Below are 24,419 nucleotides of genomic sequence, written 5' to 3' on the forward strand. Positions count from 1 at the left end.
GGCCGGGAGCCGCCTCGGCCCTGCGGGTCAGCCGGATGCCTTTTCCCGGGAGTTTCCTCCGGAGCTACGCTGAGTTGGCTCCGCTGCAGCTCCCGAGGGTGAACGCTGTGATCGGTGATGGGCGCACGGGGAAAAGTTCCCCAGGAGCCCGGCTGCCCTTGGAGCTCCCACCGCCTTCAGCCGTACCGAGCGCTGGGACCCAGGCCCGAACCTTCCAGGCCCTGCCGACCGTGAAACAGCTCATCTGTCATCGCACAGGTAACGTATCCACAGCAAGGCCCCCAATTCGAATTACTGTAAACGACGTAAACCCATCCTCTCCCACTGAAAATGGACAAAGCTTAATGTGTTTACAAGCAACAAGACGACAGAAGTTAACTGGGAACTTCCTGAGGAGAATTGCAAAGCCGTGCAAGGGGACAGGTACCCCTGCCCAGGCTGCCCTAAACAGCTACAGTGAACCAGCTGTACCTCGCGTGTTTGCTGAACTTTTCCTTGTTTTCCCATTTGCAGATGGTCACGTACTGCCTCTGAGAACCAGTACCGGTGCTTTAGGCCTTTTTATTTCAACAATATAAAGTGTGGCTATTGTAGTGCATCAGATTGAGATCCTTACCCTCACTGAGCTACAGACCTGTGCCTCACCTTTTCCTTATCAACTCCTTTGCTGGAATTATTATCATTACAATTTGCATTTGCCTATCGCTCTGGCTCTTAATGAATGCCTAATGGATGATTGGCCTGAGGATCAACAGTATTATGTGGGTGCACCTGGAATGAGAGAAATGGATGTCATAATAAATACTTCTACTGTGCTAGAGATGCAGAAATAATTAGTGGGTCAGTACAAAGTTTACCTGTAGGTGAGAAGGTCCCACACTCAGCACAGCAGTATCTGTTCTGCAGATACAGCCTGTTTCACTTGTGTCTGTGCAACTTTAAATAGCATAATAAATCACACTTTTTTTTCACAACTAAATTCTTTGTAATCTAACCAGACAATTCTTAAACCTTTAATGGACCCCTGATTGTAAAATCATTTCATCTGGGTTTTTGAGCAGTAATCCTCAAATTATGGGTCTGTAAAAACAATAATGGAATGTTTCATAAAAGAATTTTTCCTTGGTGAGTCTATTATGGTAATTTGAAAAACATACAGTCACTTCTACATTCTGCATTAACCCTTTTTGTGATAATTATGAGTAAATTATATCTCTCATTTCCATTAAATAACACCCTTGCATCTTACCAAAACAGTGCACTGTATAGGATTGAAAGCAAAATGATGGATGCAGACTCCTTTTTTAACAGATTGTGTCCATGCCACTAACTGGTTAAGATGAAATCCACTCAGTTTAGAGTTATACTTTGATGTTCACATAAGACTAATTTAAATGTTGAGACCTGATTTTCAGTCACACACTTTAGTATTCACATAAATATATGTATATTTTAGAATACTTATATATGAATGTACATATGTGTATGCTCCAGCATCTGCTGGCCTAGGGGAATTAATTATCACATCACAACATCCACCTTGAAAACAACCAACAGAACCCATCCTAGGTGTTCTACATCAGGATGATTTGCAGATTATTTTAAAATCCCTTTAAAAGAATTGTGCCAAACTGAATCATTGCTCCAGCCATGTGTCAAGCCTTCATATCCTATTTCAAAACATGGTACAGAGATGGCTCTAGGAGTACGCCTTATACATTATGTATGCTGGAGCATCATTTTAATGCTTTTGACAGAACTGGATCACAAAAGTCATGTAACACCACCAAAGGAAAGTTTTGATAAAGGTTTACTGAGTGTAATCAAAAGATATTATAATTTTTTTAAATATTCAGTAGAAAAATGAAGACATAGAATAATACAAATATTATGGATTCTGTCAATATTGGTACTATAAACATTAAAATAACTTGGAACCTTAACCTGTCTATGTGTGTAACACCTGTCTTATTCTGATTACATGTCATTTTATTACTTTATTCACATCAGTTCCCCCTGTATCTAGTTTCTCTAACTAGTAAAAGCTTATGCTTCTTTTACAAGCATCTATATCCATGGATTCATTTGGTTGAGATTTCTTTAAACTAAGACTCTAATTTTACCAGTTCCACAAGTAATTTATATGCATTTATCTCCTTTTCAGCATGTATCAGTTTCAATGCATGTACAGCCTTGTGCAGATCAGCAAGGCTGTGATCCCATAATAATCACCACTGTTCTCTTTTGACAGATGGCATTGAAGAAAAGTTGGGTAGAAAACATTAGGTGTGGTGAGACATTATTTGTCTCAGCCTCACACTGTTCGTCTCTGGGTTTATTGCATCACTGCACATCACTCTCTAGCTGCATTTAATGAAGTTTACATTTAGTGACAACTGCGCTCTCCCTGAAAGAGAAGGAAATTCTCAAGGGTACTTTGCTGCACCAATTTTAACACTATTTCTGCCTTGATCCATTATAGATCATTACTAAACTTCACAGTGATCTATTTTCCTTCCTCTTCTTTAGGAATTTGTTATTCATGAATTCTGTGTAGAGCTGAAAAAACCCTGTTATAATTTACATTAATTTCATGAAATGTGATCGGAATAAATATGAGCAATTTGGTATCACAGGAAGGCAAATACAAAGTGTTTGATGGAGAAATAGTGTAAGAACATCACCAATGTACAGGCAAAGAGAGTGCAAAGCTGTGATATTCCTATGACACTGAACATTCTATGAAATTCTGAGCTGGTAGCAAGCAGACCAGATTATGAGCAGCAATTACATTAGGGTAATTGCTTGAAAAACAAAATAAAATTATTCTCTCTTGAAAGGGTTCAGTTGTCTTTGTAACTACTATCAAGGCAGCATTAATTGCATATTAAGGGTTTTTTTATACTTGTAACTTAGCTCTCTTAACAAAACTGAAGGTCCACACAACCTCTCCATTAAATAAATTATGTCTCATTTGTGTTTAATTGTGTTACTAAGATCAGATTTTTGAAACATGCAGCATAATTACAGAGGAGGATTAGAATTGTCTGCGTTTCAAATACTTACAGAAATAATTAGAGGAAGTTTATCAAGGTTCCTTAACACATTTTTTAAGCTGTACTTTATCATTGAGCTCCACTGGACAACAAGTCATTCCAGACACCTGAAAGAAAAAGCCAAACCACAACAAGTCTCTCTTCTTTGTGGCTTTAAATATTTTCTGTGTGACTGGGTTTTTAATCTCAAGTTGCTGCTTTATATCAGGGATTGTGGCAGCTGTTTCAGGAGGCTGCCATCCATCACAGGCCAGCACAGCTCACTCATCCCCTGTGCCCTGGAATCTCTGAGCTCCTGCCCAGTGTCCTGCACACACAGGAATTCTGCAGGTTTCACCAGGACAGGGAGGTCCTACACATTCATTTCACTTGTGATGCCACACTGAAATGCTATTTCAACATCACACCACATCTCCTCCCTCCCTGCTGACTTTATTTAAACTGTGATGATGCTGGGGTTTGTTATCTACTCAGTAGGAAAGCACTGCAAGACAATAGTGAGACCCCAAATCTACTAAGATGCTAAGCTGATTTCTCTTTTCTTCCAGTTCCTTCAAATCTACTGATGAGATGAGTTTGGATAATTTAGTTTTGTTTATGATAAATCCTTTTGTGCTCTGGTTATATTAGGGGCTTACTCTCTCTGGTAGCTGGAGTCTTAAAGGATTTACTATTTTCCTTGACATACAAAATGTTTGGTAAATGAGGGCTAAAGTAAGTCAAGAAGTAAGTCTCTTCTGCTTGTAAATTATAGAAGAGCAGCCTAAAATAAGGCTGAATCACATTTTAGGTGAATTAATGTGTTTTTGGATTCCCCTTCACCTGCGAAAATTCACAGAAATAACAGGCTCAGTGGGGCCTGACGTTGTCTTTATTACTTTACTTCTTTTCTACAGAAGGAAATGGAACAAACTATCAATACATTCTTATCCAACATATACTAGCTGCATGAGTTACTAGACTTATTTTAGAATTTAAGTAGGAGATCAAACAGATTGGAATTAGACGCATGAAAGCTCCTCTAACTCACAGAATGAATGCACATTAAAGCTATCTCCTAGGGAGAGAACAAATATCTTTGCTCAGAATAAATACTGTTATCAGAAGAGATGAAAATAGCCACCTGAGGTTGCTCAGCAATGTGCTCCCAGCCTCCAATTCTGTTAAAAAGAAAGGGAAAAAAAATTAGAAATTATTTAAAGTGTTACATACAATCAGGCTTATCTAAAATGGAGCATGCACAGAAATGCAAAACATCTAATTAGGACTGAACAGACACTTCAGATCAGTTCAGTGACTGGATTTTGTACTGTGGAGAAGGGTTGTAAACTGCTGCAGTGCAGATGCAGAGGCTGCAGAGCAGCTCCCTTGTCACACCACCCTGTAGTGTTCCCCCTAGCAGCCCAGAAAATGCCCTCTGCTGTAATGTTACCCATTAGCTGGGAACACTGGTAAGTTTTAGACCTGTCTTCCATCCATTCTTACAACTGGGAAACTTGTGCAAAGACTTACAAGTTAGCCAGAGCAGGCTGTTCAGCAAGCTGCTGGCTGAGGAGTGGTGCAGCAAGTAACTCAGGGCTGGTGTCATTGTCATATTTTCTGAAAAATCCCATCACCAGGATTTCTTCTCCTGGGAAGCTGAGAAGCCTCAGAGAAAAATGAAAACAATAATTAACTGATTGCTTCTCCCATGTTTTGCTGCTTTGGAATGTGGTTTGGACATTGTTTACCAACAGGTGAATGTTTGATTGGTTTCATGTGAATTGTTTTGACTTAATGACCAATCACGGTCAGGCTGTGTCGGGGCTCTGGAAAGAGTCACAAGTTTTTCATGAATATCTTTTAGCCTTCTGTCTGTATCCTTTCTCTATTCTTTAGTATAGCATAGTATAGCATTCTTTTATATAATATAGTAACATAAAATAATAAATTAGCCCTCTAAGAACATGGAATCAGATTCATTCATTCCTCCCAATGATGGGGAACCCAGAAAATAGCACAGAGCTGGTGCTCTGCCATTTCACCAAGAAGCTCTGGGTTACAATCACAGCAATACTGACACAACAGTTCTGAACCAGACTACAAGCACTGCAGTAATTCCACTGTAAACTGAATAATAGCTGCAGTCTATACTACACTTATTATAGACTGCCATTTTACTTACACCCAATTACCAGTTCAACAGGAAAAGCACAGTAGAGGGTAAGGATAACCAGGCTTCTCCTGTTTCATCAACAATTTTTTTCTTTTTTTATTTCCTACTACTTGTGTTACCAATAACTAAAATTTAGTGTCTCTGGCTAGTCTTCATTAAAATTTGGCCCAGATACTTCCTTAAAGGTTTTATTTGGTCCTAGAAAATGCAGTTTGTGTTTCACCCGTCTCAGAGGTTGTCACTAAGACTTAAGTATGGCTTTGTTTCCCTTATTTGTCTACTATAATTATATTTTTCAAGTTCCAATGGTATATTTTGGAGTATAAATTTCTCTTACACCCATTCTGCATGAAGGGTTGCACTTTTCACTGCGAAACCCCACATAGTTTTAAAAGTCCTAATGATTTTACAGTATGAAAGTATCCTTGGAATCAACTAGAATAATTATTACTGACAATTCTGAATTTTCTTCTCGACGTTCTCAATATGTGTTCATAGCACAGTGGTTTTGGTGTTCATAAAAGAGCAAATTACATCTTATTTCCCAAAGTTCTTCTTAAAATCAGTAGACTGATAACACAGCAAGAATTTAGAAGTGTTCCTCAGTAAAACTGTTCCACAGAGAGAGTGAAAAAGGATATAAATGGAAATATAAGGAAATAAATAGGAAATAAAAGGGGAGACAATGTATTTGTGTATCAGGACAATCATCTGTTTAGCTAATTTCACTAAAAGATAAAATAAGTTTTAAAGCACTAGGAAAGAGACATGCCAACCTGTTCTAAAGTGTGGATGTCTGATCTTTACCCAGGCTGAGCCAGCACCTGCCAGGAAGAGGACACAGAACACGTCAAGTCCATCAGTACTAAGTCATGAGGTGGATTTCCATGACACAAAATGCTCTGCTCTCTTTGGTTTGTCCACTGGATCCACAAACACTGTCCTTCTGGATCCTCAGTGATCCTGCCAGCTATTGACAGTAACAGCTAGAGTGGTAAAAAACTGGTAGCATGTCATCAAGGATGGTGGGCTCACAGCTGGGGACAGGAAATTACACCTGCCCTGATTTTCATCTCTGTTCCATGCTGCCTAGGCTGTTTTTATTATTGTACAAAATTTATAAAAACTAAAATCTATCTGAAGTGTGCAAGTGAAATCTGATTAATATAAAACCCAGTAATGTTTTCACAAATCAGCATGCTAATTCAGACCACATTTCAGAGAGGAGAAAAAAAAGGGATAATCATAAACCATGGAACAAAACTACTGTCAGAGATTTGTAGAATAATCAAAGCTGCTTCAACATTCAATGGAGTTTAAAACCATGAAAAGTCAGATTTTCTTGTGCATAAAGAAAACCCTGTAATCCAATATATCCTTTAACTATGACACAGTCTGTGCAGCAGAGCTGTGGATCCTACTTGTATGTTCCAACCAAAGCATGAAAATAAAAGGAGAACCTGTGATAAATGAGTTGAAGAACGAGAAGGGAAAATCATTCCAACAACTGAACAATGAGTGAACAAGACTGGCAGCCCTGTGGATTCAGCTGTAAGTATGCCTAGAGAGAAGGGGGGAAAAAAGGCAGTGAGTATGAGGATACTCAGTGATTTAGATTATCAAAATTGTTTTAAGAGAGCATTGGTATGTCTTTTCACAAAGCTTTAACCATACCTATTGTTAGGACACAAAATCATCTGTGAACCAAATGCCTGAGGCAGTGAGATATTTGTCAAAAACTGGAAGACAATATCAAGAAAATTTCTGCCTGTGCACCTCCGTGTTAGTGAAGGTTGAGTCATCTGAGATCCCCTTTCATACACTGTGGCAATGTTCCTCACTCATTTGGGGTCACCAAATGTGGGAATGTTCCTCACTTGGGGTCACCAAATGTTGAATTTTGCAGGCAACCCCAACAAGGGAAGGGATGAGAATCTTGACTCCATGTTTCAGAAGGCTGATTTATTATTTTATTATATATATTATATTAAAAGAAAATTATATGTTAAAACTATACTAAAAGAATAGAAAAAAGGATTTCATCAGAAGGCTTGAAAGGAATAGAAAGGAATGGAATGATAATAAAATCTTGTGACTGACTAGAGAGTCTGAGACAGCCGGACTGTGAATGGCCATTAATTAGAAACAACCACACGAGACAAATCACAGATGCACCTGTTGCATTCCACAGCAGCAGATAATCATTGTTTACATTTCATTTCTGAGGCCTCTCAGCTTCTCAGGAGAAAAAAATCCTAACAAAAGGATTTTTCATAAAATATGTCCTGTGACAATACACATCAGCCTCTGACAGGGATCAGTGGTGCTCCCCTGAGCTGGAATTCATTCATTTATCCCCGAGGGCAGCAGTGGCATGGCTGCATGCAGAGCTCCCCAAGGGTGCATCCCCTCCCCAGTATCCACGTGGCTGTCAAACATTCCAGCTATTTCCTCAGCTGAAGATAAAGGTGCCAGATAGGGCAGCCAACTAAATGAATGAAAAATATTATTTTAATAAAAATTAGGAAATAAAATCAAAGAAATCTGCAGTAAAACCACTTAGAATAGTATCCACGAGTGCTTGTAGTGGTAGATGAGCCAGGAATGTTGCAAAAGGATACCTACTGAAAATCACAATTAAGTGAAGGTAACTACACCTTTAATAAATAAATAATTTCTGTACAGAGTTCTCACTCTGGGAAATCTCAGAACCAATCATTTCAGAGGGCATAGGGAGAATCCTACAGCAGGCAACAATAATAAAATCAATTTATACATAGATTGCTCCATATGTTGCTCTATATTTATATATAACACATTTATGAATTCTTTTAAACAGAAAGCAATCAAGCTGATAGAACCATGGGGGTCACAAATCCTAAATTAAAAGTAGCTAACAGATAAGTTCTTTGATCTTGTACAGATTTGAGAGGACTCCAGGGTAACACAGCATACATAGCACAGAAAATCCCATGATCCCCAGATTGGTGCACACATCTACAGGGATCAGTGTTCAAATACTCTTCATCAGGGTGTCACTTCTTCCCATAGTGATTGTTCTGCCCATGTCAGGGGAGGTGCTGGAAAGATTAAACCAGCTTCAAAACCTATTTGAATAAAATACCCAAGTATTCATTTACATTTAAATTTGTATTCACACTGTCAGACTCACACACTTTTGAGATGTTTATAGATTTTTCAGTTACTATCTCACACAACCAGTTGTTTTGGGAGTTAACTGTAATTAGCATTTATGAATCTATCATTATTCACAGACCCTCTTGGAACAAATGAACAAAAATATGTGTATGCATTTGTTTTGTTGACTACAAAAAATATGGCAGCTCACATATAATTGTCATGTAACTTAGGAAAACCTACCCCTTTTAAACTATTCCCTTACTATAGTAATTTGCCAGCATTCATAAATGACAGTAATTACAACAATTGTTGTTTTTTAATCTTACTTATTCCATGCTCTTCTGCTCTAACTATGAAAAAATAGTAGTTATGTCCATAAAAATGGCATTGTACTAGCTTGAACAAAGATAGTGATTCAAAGAGATCATATTTAATACCATAATTTCATTAGCCAACAAGGCATTGATCATTTTCCTCGGCCACAGGTGCAGCAAGCACAAATTCAACTCTTCTTGCCTCCCCTGCTGTACAGAACTGGTGTATAGTGATGAGTTAATCTGTTCTCAATCCTACATTTGCTGAACTTAATGGCAAAGCAGTGTCCATTGATTACAGTGACGCAGAAGGAAAAATCACAAAGGCTTCCTACTTCTCAAAAGCAAGCCACACTAGCAAATATTTAACTGTCAATTAATGTCAAGAAATTGTAAATATTTCATCCTGTGTCTATACATCTACTAAAAGTACATTAATCCCAGTTGGAAACACAAATATTCATTGCAGAGCCCACATTTAGCTTGGCACCAATCTCACTCCTTTTGCTGGTAATTTACTTGATGCATCCCAGCACAGAAGGGCTCAGATTTCTGCAAAGCCTCTCAAGGGCACAAAAAGTTAACACAAAACCCCTCAGTGATGTGTAAATCTTGATGTGCAAGCATTCACCATCTTAATATTCCCACAATGTAACTTTGTTTCAGAAATATTTCTATTTACTGCATAACATATGCTCCTCTTCCTTATGGGCAATTTTCAATGCCATGGGCATTATTAATATTCTTCCTGAAGTTCTTCACAGGGGAGAGCAGATGCAGAGCAAATATGTGGATCAATTTCAGATTGTACAGTACCAACCAAGAGCTCTGCAGCTGCATTAGTTGTGAGCACTGCCAGGCAGCCCTAAAACCAATGGTGCCAAGGCAGCCCCAAATCTATTTTTATGCTCTCCTAAGGGCCCCACATTTAGAGCTGCTGAAACACAGAAACCAGCAGCAGCTGCATAATCAGTTTATGTGAAAACATTTGGAAACTATTAAGTCAGAGATTCAACAAGACAACATCAGAAGAAGTGACTAAATCCTTCTCTTACAGTCATGTGACACTGGATTTGGACCACAATATCTAAACAGCAGTGTTATGGGTCCAAGTGATGCTTCAGGTTTTAGCACCTTTTTTGAGAGATGTACTATTTCATAACAGCCTCTGATAATCCCAAATTTGTGTTTGCAACTACTAATTCATTAATTCTCCCTTAATCTTCTGTGTTTGTTTCCACAGACCACAGCCAGAGAGAATGCCGGAAGAAATCACAACTTGTCAGTTGTCACAGAAATCACAACTTGTCATGGGAATCAATATTAAGGAGCACATGAATTTCACCCAGTTCTTAGAAGGGCAGCAGGTTCTGGCCATGGCCACCAAGGCAGGTTATTCATTTGGACCAGGTGTCCCAAGTTAACCCAATGCTTCAGTTTTCAAAGACAGTAGTCAAAGAACTGCAGAGAGAGACCTGCATATCTTTTCAGTTGGTTAGAGTTGAGAAGTAAAAGTCTTGAGGGTTTTTTTCATTCAATATGCAAACTTTAGGACTCAGCCAGTATAGATAATATACTATAAAGAATAAGGATTGGGTTTGGTTTGCTTTAAGGGTAGGGAAATAATAGGATAGTGGTACCCTGATCAATTAAGATAGTGCATCAATACATATTTATTACATAAAGATAACTCAAATTACCTTGAGAAGCACATAATAAAAGAGCATAACACATAAGGAAAAAAAAAGTGATTCTGTTCTGCCTGAAAATGACATGTAAATTAAAATGTTAATTTAAAAAAAATTTAAGTCTAGTACTGAAAAAATAGCCACTCAGGGCTGGCCAAACAGATCTAACATACTATTTGACAATTTTTGTCACCGACAGTAAGTATTTGTTGTAATAGAGAAGCACTATATATAGTATAATTAATCTGAAATAAACATGCTGACTTAATTTAATAGTTTATATCAGTAATTTTTTCAAATATTAAGCCATACTCATAGTAATTAGGGACACTATAATAAATTATTTCTGAGCTATGACCCTCTAGCATGTTCATTCAGCAAGATATGTCAAATGAAATAATATGTATAAATGGTCATATTATTTGCTTTTATGATAGTTATAACTCTCATGTTATTTTTAACTATTATTTTATCACTGGACAAAAAGAAAGATTTCTGATGGATATAGTATACATACTAAAAACCACTTTGTTTAAAAAAAATCTACAAACAACACTTGGTTGACACATCATTTTTAAAAAGCTGTAATTCAGACCATTTAAAAATATTTCTCATGTTAAAGTATTAACAAGAGGTTTTTCAGAAAAAGCCATCATTCAACAGTTTCCATAGACAACAAACAGCTAATTATAGGGGCTAATTGTGTTTAGTCATCTGTAAGTAAAGAATAACCATAAATACTACAGGAGATAAGGACAGACCTTGTTGTTTTGATGGCATTGCACAGTTAACAGAACAGGAAAGAATCTGCCCACACAGCCTGAATTGATTCATCTTTTCCTCCCTTCATTATGAATCAGATTCTTTCTTGCCTTTGTATTGAATGAAAACCTCACTATGGCGCAGTCAGTGGGAGTTGTGCCATCCACGTCAAGTCACCACTGCTTGACTACCTCTCCAAATAATATTAAAAAGAACTTGTATATTTAAACCTTAATCATAGCTTAACTACAGTTTTTTGAAAGAAAGAAAAGTCCTGTTGCAAAACCACAAAAGACAGATGCTTCCCCTGGTGTCATCTTTCAAATGGTGTAAAAGAGAGAAGCTGCTGGCTTTCTGATAGTTGCTGAATGCATGGAAACATGCATGCCTGCCTTACAGGATGTGAAACAGAGCTTCCCACAACCCCTCACACCTGTATGCCCATGCAACCTGTGCAATCTCACATCTCCAGGATGAGAAAAAAGCTCTGAACCTGCACGAATTGTGCTGCAGGTTCCACAAGCCTGTCTGCACCTCTTGACCTTTATCATAATGAAAGAGATGTACAGAGACTGCAGAGAGACCACAGCCATTAATAAATGCCTTCAAAATATACTAAAATTAAACTCATTTGTGGATTGAAAGGGTCTTTGGCCAAACAGGAATGCTACATGTAGGAGGCCCTATGTCATGTTTAGGAATGATTTAGTGTTCCCAATGAAACATGGCACTCCCTCACTTCTCCCTCCCACGACATTGGGACAGAGAGGAGAATTGCAGGCACAGAAAAATCACGAGTTAAGAACTATTTACTGGAAAGAGCAATGAAATGAGAAAATGAACATACTTGGACAGTTTTCACAGCTGAGATGCAAGCCTATAAGGGAAGAGAAACTTTCTTCATCTCACCAGAGGTGGGCAACCAAATTATCTACTGCTGGTTCTCTTTCTGTGCACACCCTCACTGCCAGTGAGTTGGCACATGGCAGTGGTGCACTCTGTAGAGACTGGATGCCACAGGATAGAAACTACATGCTACATGAGTTGTGTACACTGGACTTCATCTGCATCTACAGGGCCCTGCTTGTTATTTGAATCCCTACAGACTCCTTCCCTGTTGGAACAAAAGTAGAACAGTGAACTGAAAATAAACTGAAGTGTAATGGCTTCACCATCTGAAAAAATGCAAGCACAATTTGCCAAGATAGGCAAATAGACATTTAAAATATTAGAAGTGTAAACACCTGCACAAAGACAAAATTCTGCACATGAACCAAGCACAGCTAATGAAAAAATATTTTTCAAAGAGGTCAAAGAACACTTCCAAAACTGCCTTACTTCTCCCATCAGTCCCACAGAACCTCATGTTTTGGGGCTATGGGTTTCAGCCTTTTGGATGAAAAATTTTCTATTCTGCTGCAGGAAGGCACACAACTTGCAATTTATTAGCTAGCTACACTCAGAGCTTGAACAATCTTGTGTTTCATTATGAACTCAAATACAGTGAAGCATTCAAAAATTCTTTCTTTAAATCTGGTGTAGTTATGAGCTAGGCTGCCTGGAGAATGGAGCAGCACAGGTCCTAAAGAATCTAAATTGCTCAGTGTCCTCTTGCTCTCTTCTCCTCCTGGCCTCTGTTGAATTCTTGTCTTTTAAGTGACACTATGGGATATCTACCATATCTATCTCCAAGTTCACAGGCCACTTCCATCTCTTTTACAGCTAGGCCGTAAACATCAATAGCAAAATGCATCAGGGACTCCTCTGCTGGGTGATGGAGGCAAGTCACTTTTCTCTCAGTAAGACACTCTGGTATCATTGCTTACTTTGTAAGAACAGACAATGAAAACCTTAAAACAAGCCTACAAGCAACAAGTATTAAGTTCTGCAAATTACTTACAAATTAAACCATCCATATCAATATTTTCTACAGGCAGCAAAGGAGTAACTGGGAAATGTCTTTGTTTTCCAATATGCAGTATCCCAAACAGTTCTCCCCCTCCCTCTCCCCAAAATCCAGAGCTGACACTGTGGCAAATCCTTCCACGATACAGACATCACATTGTACAGCCATGACACATGTAGCTGAACATGCCTGCTGAGGAATGACACATCACAGCTCAGCACGTCAGGAAAGACAAAACAGCAATCCTACAAACAGGGGTTAACAGGCAGTGTGGCTTCACTTGATGTTTTTGTCAAATGTTTTCACCCAAGTCTTTGTGAATAAGGTGCAGGCAGCAATGGCAGCTCCCAGGCAAAGTGGAGATCTCCTCCCCCAAGCCTGTAGTCAGTGTGGCAATAAACAGCCACTAAACATTTGGCAGCCTCTAACTTCCCTTCTTTAGGCAACTGCCACTTTGATAAAATATATCTCCAATAAGCAAATCTGCCTGCAGGAGTCACTTCGCTTTTCCCTATTCACAGACATGGAGGAATGAAAAATTAAATTTGATCAGATCTGTGTTTGAAAGTTCAGGACCCCGAGCTGGAAATCACCAGAGGCTGGCAGGGTATTCTGGCCAAATATTGCTGCCTGTTTGCCCTGTGCCTACCTTCTGCCCTAGACATGAGCTGTTGGCCATGGTTATTAGACAGGACACTGGGCAGATACACTGTCAGTCTGATTCAATCTGAGTCTAGATATGTTCTTATGTTAAGTAATACTTAACTGTTATTGTGGTAAGTTCTGGATACAATTTCACAGAGCAAGCTATGAAATGCCTAAGAAAATTATTAATCACAGCAGCACACAAGTTAAAGATCTTCTGCAGCAATTCTGGCACTTTAAGAATTCTTTCAATTGCCAGATACTGCCTTTCTATTTCATCACTTCATATTTTTATATAAATACTAAGCTGCTAATGTATTATTTCACATGCTGTTCTTCCATAGCAGCTTGATAGAATCCCAGGAGCTGATTCTCAAGAACAGGTTAGTTTTGTGTTCCTAATTCAGCTATTAATCAATAACAGATACAGATCACATTCTGGCAACTGTCTAGCATAAAAGCTTATTAAAAATATACCTATTGGGATAACTTAAATTTATTCCCTACAGATCCTTAGAGATACTGCATAGGCTGTGATTAAGTCAAAGAAAATACGGCAATATATCATCTTTTTCCACCACCTTATGTGCAACTTATTTATTAAGTGTTCACACAGTATGTCAGTTAGACGCCAAAAGAGAAAACCTGCAGCAGTAGCAGCTGAAAACAAAGCTAGAATCTAAGTTGACACATTTCAAAATTTAATTTCTGGGCTCTAAAAGTCATTTGGCTCAATCCAGAACTCTATAAAGCAGTTTAGTCTCCTATTGAAAAAATAAATATTCTCATTAGAACACATTTTCCAGTGATGCAGCTGCTGTTAGACAACAAGAGGAAACATACAGGCAGGCAGATTTCCTTGCTCCTCTCTTTCTCATCCCAATAAATTTGCCACCATTAGGATAAATCATGAGAAGCTGCTAGGACACAAAATTCTCTTCCAATTACATACATTAAAAGATCTTTTATTTATTGTTCCCAAGTTAATTTGTAAGGCTTTCATAAAAGAATGGAATTATGGTATTTTCCATTCCAGAAGGAAAATGTTTTATTAGACTAATTCAAGACAAGGCTTCACTTTCAACTCGTAACACATGACAGTGTCACATGAAAACCAAAAAGCAGATTCTGGCCAGAGCACTGCTTCAGGCTGGACTCACCTGATGAGTTCTTCTGGAATGTATTTTGAGTGTCTTGCATTTAAACCAAAGGCAGGCATCATAAAAATAACCACCAAATAAATAAAGGTAACATAGTTGATTATTTAAACTGTGCTTTTCTAAGCTGAAAATCTTTTTACTGAGCTTGAGACTGCACTGTATGACTGACAGGAGGCTCTGGTCACAGATTACATGTGAACAATCGAGAACTTCCTGACTTCTTCATGAATTTGTATCTTGTGTATTTTGTCCTTGCCCACACAAGCTAGAAAATTAAGGAAAACATGCACAATGATTAAGAAAACACAGTGCCATTTAGGAACCATTCAAGAAAATCATGGTTAAATTACCCATGTGTTATATCCAGAGACGACCCAAACAATTGCTGCTGAAGAACTCATACCATTAACTTTATCACAAATTTTTGTCCTTGCCCACACAAGCTAGAAAATTAAGGAAAACATGCACAATGATTAAGAAAACACAGTGCCATTTAGGAACCATTCAAGAAAATCATGGTTAAATTACCCATGTGTTATATCCAGAGACGACCCAAACAATTGCTGCTGAAGAACTCATACCATTAACTTTATCACAAATTTTCACAGGCAGGTAGATTTGCTCTCCCTGCTCAAATAATTTAACAGGATTCTTGCTATTGGCAATTAAATTATTATTTGGTTCCACCTAAATATGATTTCAAAGATTCATTATAGCTCTAAAACTGTAGAACACTGTGTGCTTTGTGGATAAAAAGACCAGAGAACAGTTAACAATTCTAGGGATTTGAGTCTATCATATAGATTGGTCAGGGTAATATTTGAACTCCTGTAAAATCCTTTTTAAAAATATTATAATTTATCATACTTACCTTGAAAGGATTCCCTGTCTTTACCAGGTGTTAATTTCAGAGAATCCCAGAACCAGTTAGGTTGTAAGAGATCTCTGGGATCATTGCATCAAGGTTTGGCCCAAACACCACCTTGTCAACCAGACCAGAGCACCAAGTGTCACATCCAGCTGGTCCCTGAACACCTTCAGAGATGGTGGCTCCACCACCTCCCTGGGCAGTGCCTTCCAATGTTTAACAACCCTTTCTGTGAAAAAACTCCTCCTGATCTCCAGCTTAACCTCCCTGGGGCAGCTTAAGCCTGTGTCCCCTTGTCCTGTCCCTGGTTGTCTGTGAGGAGAGCCCGATCCCCATCCACTCCATCTCCTGCCAGGGTGCTGTAGAGAGGGACAGCATTCCCCCTGGGCCTCCTTTGCTCAACACTGAGCCCTCCCCAGCTCCCTTAGCTCTCTCAGCCATTTCTCATCAGATTTATTCTCTAGACCCTTCATCAACTTCCCTTCTCTTGACCTGCTCCAGCACCTCAGTGTCCTTCTGGAACTGAGGGGCACCAGAGCTGGACACAGCACTCGGGGTGTGGCCTCAGCAGTGCCCAGCACAGAAGGACGATCACTGCCCTGCTGCCCACACCATTGCTCATCCAAGCCAGCTGCCATTGGCCTCTTGCCCACCTGAGCACACACCTGGGCTCAGGTTCAGCTGCTCTCAATCAGCTTCCCAGCTGTGAGCAATGCCAATCACTTGTTTTTAAAAGTCTAATAGTAATAAAATGGCTATAAAAATAGCAATATAATTAGAGTAATAAAAATTTTGGACAATTTGAGACAATAAAAACAAAGAGCTATGGACAGTCCGGGTACCTTTTTCTGGTACCTTTTATCAGCAGCATAAGCCCGAAAAAGGACCCACGTTAACAGAGGATTAACCCTTAAAAGCAACAGCCTGTTGCATATTCATACACCTCATACATGATGCATAAATTCCATTCAAACACAGGATTCTGTCTGGTCAGTGTCAGCTTCTTCCTCTGAATCCTTTATAACCTAAAACTATATTTAACACACTACTTAAGAAAATTAATACAGCATCACTTTCTAACACAACACATATAATATTCATTTGAATATTTGCGAAAAGCCAATCATAAAATACGCATTTTTCACACCAGCTACTCTCCAGAGCTGGGAGCTGCAGGGGGTCAGTGTGGCCAAAGTGTACAACCAGGCACTCGGTCCTGTTTAACCTCCTGCCAGTGCTCTCAGCCCATGGATCCAGCCTGTCCAGGGCCCTCTGCAGCCTTCCTGCCCTCCAGCAGATCCATCCTCTGACCAGCTCGGCATCATCCATGGGTGCACTCGATTCCCTCATCCTCATCATCAATAAAGACATTAAACAGCACTGCCCCCATGCTGAGCCCTGGAGGACTCCAGTATGGACCAGCTGCCAACTGGATTTAACTCCATCCACCACCACTCCATCAGCCAGGTGTAACCAGGTGAAGATGTCCAAGCCATGAGCTGCCACCTTCTCCAGGAGAATGCAGTGAGACAGCACCAAAGGCTTTGCTGATGGCCAGGCAGACACATCCACAGCCTCTCTCTCATCTATTGGCAAGTCCTCTGGTCATAGAAGAAGATCAGATTGGTCACGAGGGACCTGCCCTTCCTAAACCTGTGCCAGCTGTTTCTGATCCCCTGTAGGTGCTGTGTGATGGCACTCAGGATGATCTGTTCCATAACCTTGGAGGTCAGGCTGGCAGACCTGCAGTTTCCCAGATCCTCCTTTGTATTCTTGTTGGATTGGCATCACATTGGCACCTCTGGGACCTCCCTGCTGAGCCAGGGCTGATAGATAATGGAGAGCATCTTAAGCTTCCATTTGAAGGAGGCAGTCATAATGGGAACATAAATTGGGTATTCACCTACTTTCTTACAGACTGTGGCCATTTGGTTTGCATTTGGCATCTATAAATGTTGCAATTGGAAAGATTCTAAAGTGTTTCTTAAATACTCATCATAACCTACATATTACACTTAACCCTTCTCAGGTAATATCAATCATATACTGATATCATAATCACACACCTTCATGTACAATATTGCAATATTTTGAGAGATTAATGTCAGAAAAATACTGGCCTGTAAAAACATGTATAATAGTAATACCAATAATAATAATAGTAATATCAATCATATATTGATATCATAAACACACACCTTCATGTAAAATGTTACAATATTTTGAGAGATTAAGGTAGAAGTATCTTGTCGGAAAAATATGGCCTGTAAAAACATGTATTACATATATTTCTGTGGATAAACATAAAATAATCTTAACAGTTAATAAGCACTTTCAACAAGAAGGCTAAAACAGTCCTACATGCTAAATTTTAAATTAATTCCCCAATTTAATAATTTCAAAAGTTTTACTTGCAAGTTGTTTTTCTGTCTCATCCATGAGATCAAGTCAGTCAGGCCCCTTTTCTCAGAAACAATCTAAATGCATCTGTGAATGCTGCCAGCATTATTGAAAAGGCTTGGTCCCAGCATGACCTGAACTCACTGAGGAGAAAAACAAAAACATGATTTTAATAACATTGATTTTATCTGAGAGCTCAGAGTGCTTCATACTACATTCATTAACTCTGTGAGAGCAGGAGGTATTGTGGTCATTCTGCAGATGGCAGAAGATGGAAAGGTCAGAGCAGTGTGTGCAGAGCCAAAGAGCAGCTGAGGGACAAGGACAGGTCTCATGGAGCACGGGGCTACTCTGACCAGGTGCTCCTGCTCATTGCAAATTAAACAGATCACATATGAGCAATATATATACATGAGCAATATATATAGAGCATATATGGAGATATATATATAATATATTGTTGTATATAGAGCAAATATGGATTTTCAAATACAGCCTTGCAAATACCAGTAGCATAAGGGCCAGGGGGCCTGTATAAGCACAACATGCTGTATTTTAGAGCAACTGATAATATAATTATACACAGAGTTCAACTGCTTTACCTCTCTGGATAATGATGCCATGATAAAGCATTTGGGTGCGGGGTGGGAGAAGGAAGCTTATTCAGCTCACATTACAAATAAAAAAGCAAATATTTATGCAAAGACAGCTGTTACTGCCTGCTACCTGGCACAGCACAAATAAGCCTTAATGCAATTTTAACAACATTCATAAATTTGTTACTACAATCCTACTTTAGAGTTATGCAGCCTTCTTCTGGTCTATTTCCACAAATAAGTGCAAAAGAAAAAAATCCCCATACACACTCAACATTTAGCTTAAGAGTTAGTGATTTGTTTAGCAGTTTTAAACTACCTTAAAAATCTTTGGAGAAAGTCCAGTGATAAACAATACTAAATCCTTTTGGCATGATTAGTATTTAGGTGCTTTAACAGAGGTTTTTTTAATCAAATGCATTAAAGCTCTTTACAGAATCCCCATTGGTGGGTATTTTCCTTGGGTTGCTCCCCCTACTCTCATCTTAGGAACTAAATATTACCTGTAACAGAGGAAGGACACCTGAAGCCTTAATCCTGGGAAAAAGAAAAAAAAAACAAATTTTCTTTCAAAAAACTGTCAAAGAATGGTTTCACTGAGGTTGGCTTGATTGACTGAATAGTCCAGTTGCCCACTTTGGCAAGGAAAACAAGTGAGTGATGTAGTGCTCAGCCAAAATCAAGTTCAACAAGCATAGACATCCTTTCCATTTGCAAATTGAAATCTGCCCATATTCCCCATTTCAGGATACTCAAAACCCCCCAATATTTTTGGAGAAAATGTAATTTTGCCATTTGTTAGACAGTGCTTACCCTTCCTCCTCGCAATTTGCACAGAGGTAGTGTAAAACTGGAAAAAATGAATGAAAAAAGCAGATGGACTTACACCTTTTTAGATGGACTTACACCTTTTTAGGCTGAGAGATTGCAGTTTGAAAGGATCCTTTTCCCCTCCAAGGAAAAGACTGGTAACAAATCTTGAAATAACTGCACACTGAGATGTTGTTACAGCAGAACAGGCACAGTGAAGTGAGTGTCACATTTCTTATTAGTGTTGATTGCTAAATAAGAAATAGAGCAAATTGCTCAGCCCAGCAGGCCCTTCAACCACACACTCTGGGCAGTCAGAAAAAGCTCAGTGCTCAGATGAAGGCATTTCATCAATACAAATTTAAAATGTCCAAGCAACTGTATGAAATTTTTTTAATATATCCTTCAATCTAGGCAAAAAAATATGCCTTGGTTCACCCAATTTACTTAAATATTGTCTTATAGGATTAATTCCTATGTAAGTATATAGATCATCCTTGAAATTTGGGGATTTCAGAAGGTGGGGCTTTACAGAAGCGGGGGCCACATATCTCTGACTAATGTATAAAAGCAGAGTCTTGCAAAATCCAGACAAATTAGGTCTGTGCTCATGAACCAATTCAGATTCTGATTTTGCCCTTCAAACATTTTCGTAGAATCATAGAATATGCTGAACTGGAAGGGACCCATCAGGATCATTGACTCCAGATTTTGTCCCAGCACAGACACCCAACAATCCCACCCTGTGCCTGAGAGGATTGTCCAAACACTCCTTGAGCTGTGACAGCCTTGGAGCTGTGACCACTTTCCTGGAGAGGCTGCTCCAGTGCCTGACCACACAGTGGGGGAAAAATCCTTTCCTGACAGCCATCCTAAACCTCTCCTGCTTCAGCTTCATGCTGCCTCCTCGGCTCCTGGCCCTGGTCACAGAGAGCAGAGGTTGGTACCTGCACCTGTGCTGCCCCATTGTGAGGATGCTGAAGCCCCACTGAGGTCTGGCCTCAGTCTCCTGCAGGCTGAACACACCAAGTGCCCTCAGCTGCTCCTCACTGAGGCTTCCCCTGCAGACCCTTCCCCACCCCCATGGCCTCCTTTGGGCACTCTCCAATGCCTTCATGGCTTTCTCCTGCTCTGGTGCCCCAGAGTGCCCCCAGCACTGAAGGTGAGGCTGCCCCAGCCCAGGGCAGAGCAGAACAACCCCCCTGGCCTGGCAGTGCTGGGGCTGATGCCCAGGACAGGGATGTCCCTGCTGGCGGGCCCAGCCCCGGTGGGCCACTGGCCAGGAGCCCCAGGGCCCTTCCTGCAGCTGCTCTGCAGCTCTCAGAGCCCCCACAGAGCCAGGGCAGAGCCCAGCCCTGCCTCAGCTGAACTTCACATGGCTGCAGATAGCTTTCTAATTTCTCTAATTTGTTGAGATTTCCCTCAAAGCAGTCCAGTTTGAGTTTTCAGGCTGTTTTTAGGGTGCCTGTGTTAAAGCAGGAGGTGACAAGCCCCTTCCAGTGCCCTCTTGTCTGGCTCATCATGGCCTTCCTGCTGATGCATTACAAAAGAGCATCAACAATTTTCATACAAATGCCCAGAACTCTTTATATTGGTGGTTCTCATCTACAAGCCAAAGAACAGAACCTAGCTGGAAACTAGCAGAGTAACAGCAGATACAAATATTCAAAGCAAAGGATGCCCAAGTAATCTCTCTCCTGTGCAAGAGCTGAGAACATGTCTGTTTCATTGGCTGCATTCACTGCAGCTTCTTTTCCCAAATTTTCCTTAATTTGCACTTTCCAGTTGTCTGTTTCTTCTGTTTTCTTTTGGATAATATCAATCTATGGGAGGTTAGTCCAAGGCTACTTTAATTTTTTTAAAATATATCACAGTTTGCAATTATGGTTTACTTGTATTTATGGCATACCAAACACTATCTAGCCTGCATTTTTGTACTAAGTGCTAGTCAAAGAAATCTTTCTTTCCTTTCTTTTCTTTGTTTCCTGCAGGTAAACATTATAACCAAAATGTTCATCCTAGACATTAAACCTTATACATTACTTTTCAGGCTACTGACAACTGTGATTTAGGTGCTGACTTGAGTCCTAAAAACTCTGATCTCCAAATGTGGCTGTGAATCCCTTTACTCCCATCACTGCTGTGTGAGTGCAAAAAACCACCTGAAGGATATGGTTGCTAGGCTGGAACTTGTACTAATGGGTTTTAAGCCTTTTATCTTAAGGTTTAGGGATGGATTCTGCCTTTCTTTAGAGTCACACAAATTTGGAATATTTTCACTGAACCTAATTCCCATGCCTAAAAGAGCAAGGTTTGGCTTTTGATTTTTCAAGATTTCTAGAAAACAGCTTTGTCCCTCTGATAAAAACAGGAGCAGGTTCCTGGTACTAAAGTGATTTCAGTATTTATTATAACAAAAAGAAAGGCCCAAAGCAAGGGGGCCCAGGCCGAGCAGGAGCGTTCCCTCAGGGATGGAGCAGCGCCGGCGCTGGGGCTGCTCAGCAGAGATGGCCCCGATGTCCCAGGTGGAGTGGCACGGATTCAGTGGGTCAGACGCCCCTTTTTATCCTGTTCTTTGTCCCTTTGGATTGGTTTCTGTTTGGATCCTTCATTTGTGTGAAGGTTTAAGGCTCTTTTTTGGCCCATTACAGCTCTATCCAGACTGGCTCGTGCTGCACTTGACTGAAGTGTGTTATGGCACCTTGAGTGCTGTATTTCTTATAACTACCCTTTTAACCCCTTTTACAATATAATAACCAAACTAACAGTACATGCTTAACAATTATCAACTATTTTACAAGTTTCTAACCTATTTTTAACACCTCTGCTGTGTCACTGATGACGTGGTAGCACAGAGTGCTTATTGCAACTCCAGTGGCAGATAAGAGGCGACAGGCAGGACTCAGTGCTGATGGACAGCAAAAACCTCAGAGCAACCACGGAGTCAGCGGCACTCCGGCTGAAGGGCAGGAGAACCAGGCAATCGCAGCTGTGTTTGCCCTAGGGGCTGCTGAAGATGTGGCAATTAGAGGAAAAAGTGCTGAGAGGCATTTCCCGACTCTGTGTGTATAAAGACTCCTGGAAAACAGCTCCCCATAAAGCGAACAGGAGACAGCCTGGATGTCCAGCTGCGGCTGTTGCTGTGTGTCTGTATGTACACACACACCCATGGGCTGCCGTACTTACACACACACCCAGCGGGTGTTTGTTGTACTTACACACACACCCAGCAGGCTGTTGTATTTACACACCCACACACTGGGCTGTTTGTTGTATTTACACACCCACACACTGGGCTGTTTGTTGTATTTACACACCCACACACTGGGCTGTTTGTTGTATTTACACACACACACACTGGGCTGTTTGTTGTATTTACACACACACACAGCAGGCTGTTGTATTTACACACACACACACACCCACCAGGCTGTTATATTTACACACACACACACTGGGCTGTTTTTCGTATTTACACACACACCAGCCAGGCTGTTATATTTATACACACACCCACTGGGCCCTTGTATTTACACACCCAGCCACCAGGGTGTTTGTTGTGTTTACACACACACACACTGGGGTGTTTGTTGTATTTACACACACACCCATGGGCTGTTGTATTTCCACACACATACAGGGTGTTCGTTATATTTACACACATCCACCGCACACCCACTGTACTGTTTGTTGTATTTACTCACACTCACGGGCTGTTTGGTGTATTTACTCACACCCCCCGCACTGTTCGTTGTGTTTACACCCACCCACCGCACATCCACAGGCTGTTGTATTTACTCACACGCCCCGCGCTGTTTGTTGTAGTTACTCACATCCACCGCACACTCTGTTTTTGTTACTCACATGCCCCGCGCATTTCCTCCTCTCCCCGGCGGATCCCCGTCCCGGCCGGTAAAACAGCGCGGGGGACAAAAAGCCGTCCCGCCGGCGCAGGCACCGCTGGGATTCGAACCCAGGATCTCCTGTTTACTAGACAGGCGCTTTAACCAACTAAGCCACGGCGCCACGCGTTGAGCGGGGTCTTCAGTGAGGCACTAAAGCGCTGCAGCGGGGCCGGGCCTGCTCCGGGCCCGCTCCAACCCGGCCGCCCTGCCGGCCCTGCCCCGTGCGGGACCGCGAACCGCGCCCCGCCCGCCCTGGCCTTGGCACAGCACACGTAAAGAGCGGCGGAAAAGGCATAAATGTCGGCTTTTCAGACATTTATAGGCGAGACTGCCTCCAGAGCTCCAGCCCTGCCTCATCCTGCAGTGCCTCAGCTGGCCGTGGTTCGTGTTGTTATAAATACATATTATAATGGCTTTTCACAAATTTTAAATGGATGCTATATGTGTGGTGTTAAAGCAGCTTTGTTATAAAGATATAGTTTTTATTTCTGTTGTTATTTGAGCGTAGTGAAATAGCTGATATAATATACTTGAGTTAAAATGCCTGCTGGGATGAGATAACACCCAATGCACACAGGATGAGCACACCTGGACACATCTGCCAACCATCAGCACTCACCCTCTGAAGGCAGGGTGCACCAAGGCCCAAACTGGAGGGGATAAAAGTGGACTAAAACCACAACCAAGGAATCGGCATGCTCTAAAAAGGCGGATCCAAGGAGGAGCCAGCCTAAACAATGCTTGGAACATGTAAACTAGTTTGGGGAAAAGTTTACTATGCATAAGGATCTATGAATATACAACAGGCTGATGGGAGGAAAAAGGTATTAAGGGGTATCCCCGAAGCGAGTGCCAAGATGCGCCCGTCTGTAATAACCTTTGCTCTGTGGTCCTTGTCTCCTACTGTCCTTTATTAGACTTGTTTAGTTTCCCAGGCGAATCCCGGTGTTTTTCACGCCGATAAACCCGGGCCGAACCCGGGCCGCGCGCCGGCTGCAGTTCCGGCTCGGCCG

The 24,419-nt window shown here is 40.7% G+C and overlaps 1 long non-coding RNA gene and 1 other non-coding gene across 2 annotated transcripts; one reads left to right on the top strand and one right to left on the bottom strand.

Annotated features, from left to right (window-relative positions):
- Positions 1 to 6: 6 nt before the first annotated feature.
- On the top strand, positions 7 to 10,402 carry LOC115948713. Its single transcript, XR_004082501.1, has 3 exons — positions 7 to 258; positions 6,023 to 6,762; positions 9,910 to 10,402. It is a non-coding gene; the product is annotated as an uncharacterized LOC115948713 (long non-coding RNA).
- Positions 10,403 to 23,453: 13,051 nt separating this feature from the next.
- On the bottom strand, positions 23,454 to 23,527 carry TRNAT-AGU. The gene has a single exon. It is a non-coding gene; the product is annotated as a tRNA-Thr (tRNA).
- Positions 23,528 to 24,419: the final 892 nt, after the last annotated feature.

This window comes from Geospiza fortis, unplaced genomic scaffold, assembly GCF_000277835.1.
Source record: "Geospiza fortis unplaced genomic scaffold, GeoFor_1.0 scaffold383, whole genome shotgun sequence".
In the NCBI taxonomy this organism is placed as follows: Eukaryota; Metazoa; Chordata; class Aves; order Passeriformes; family Thraupidae; genus Geospiza; species Geospiza fortis.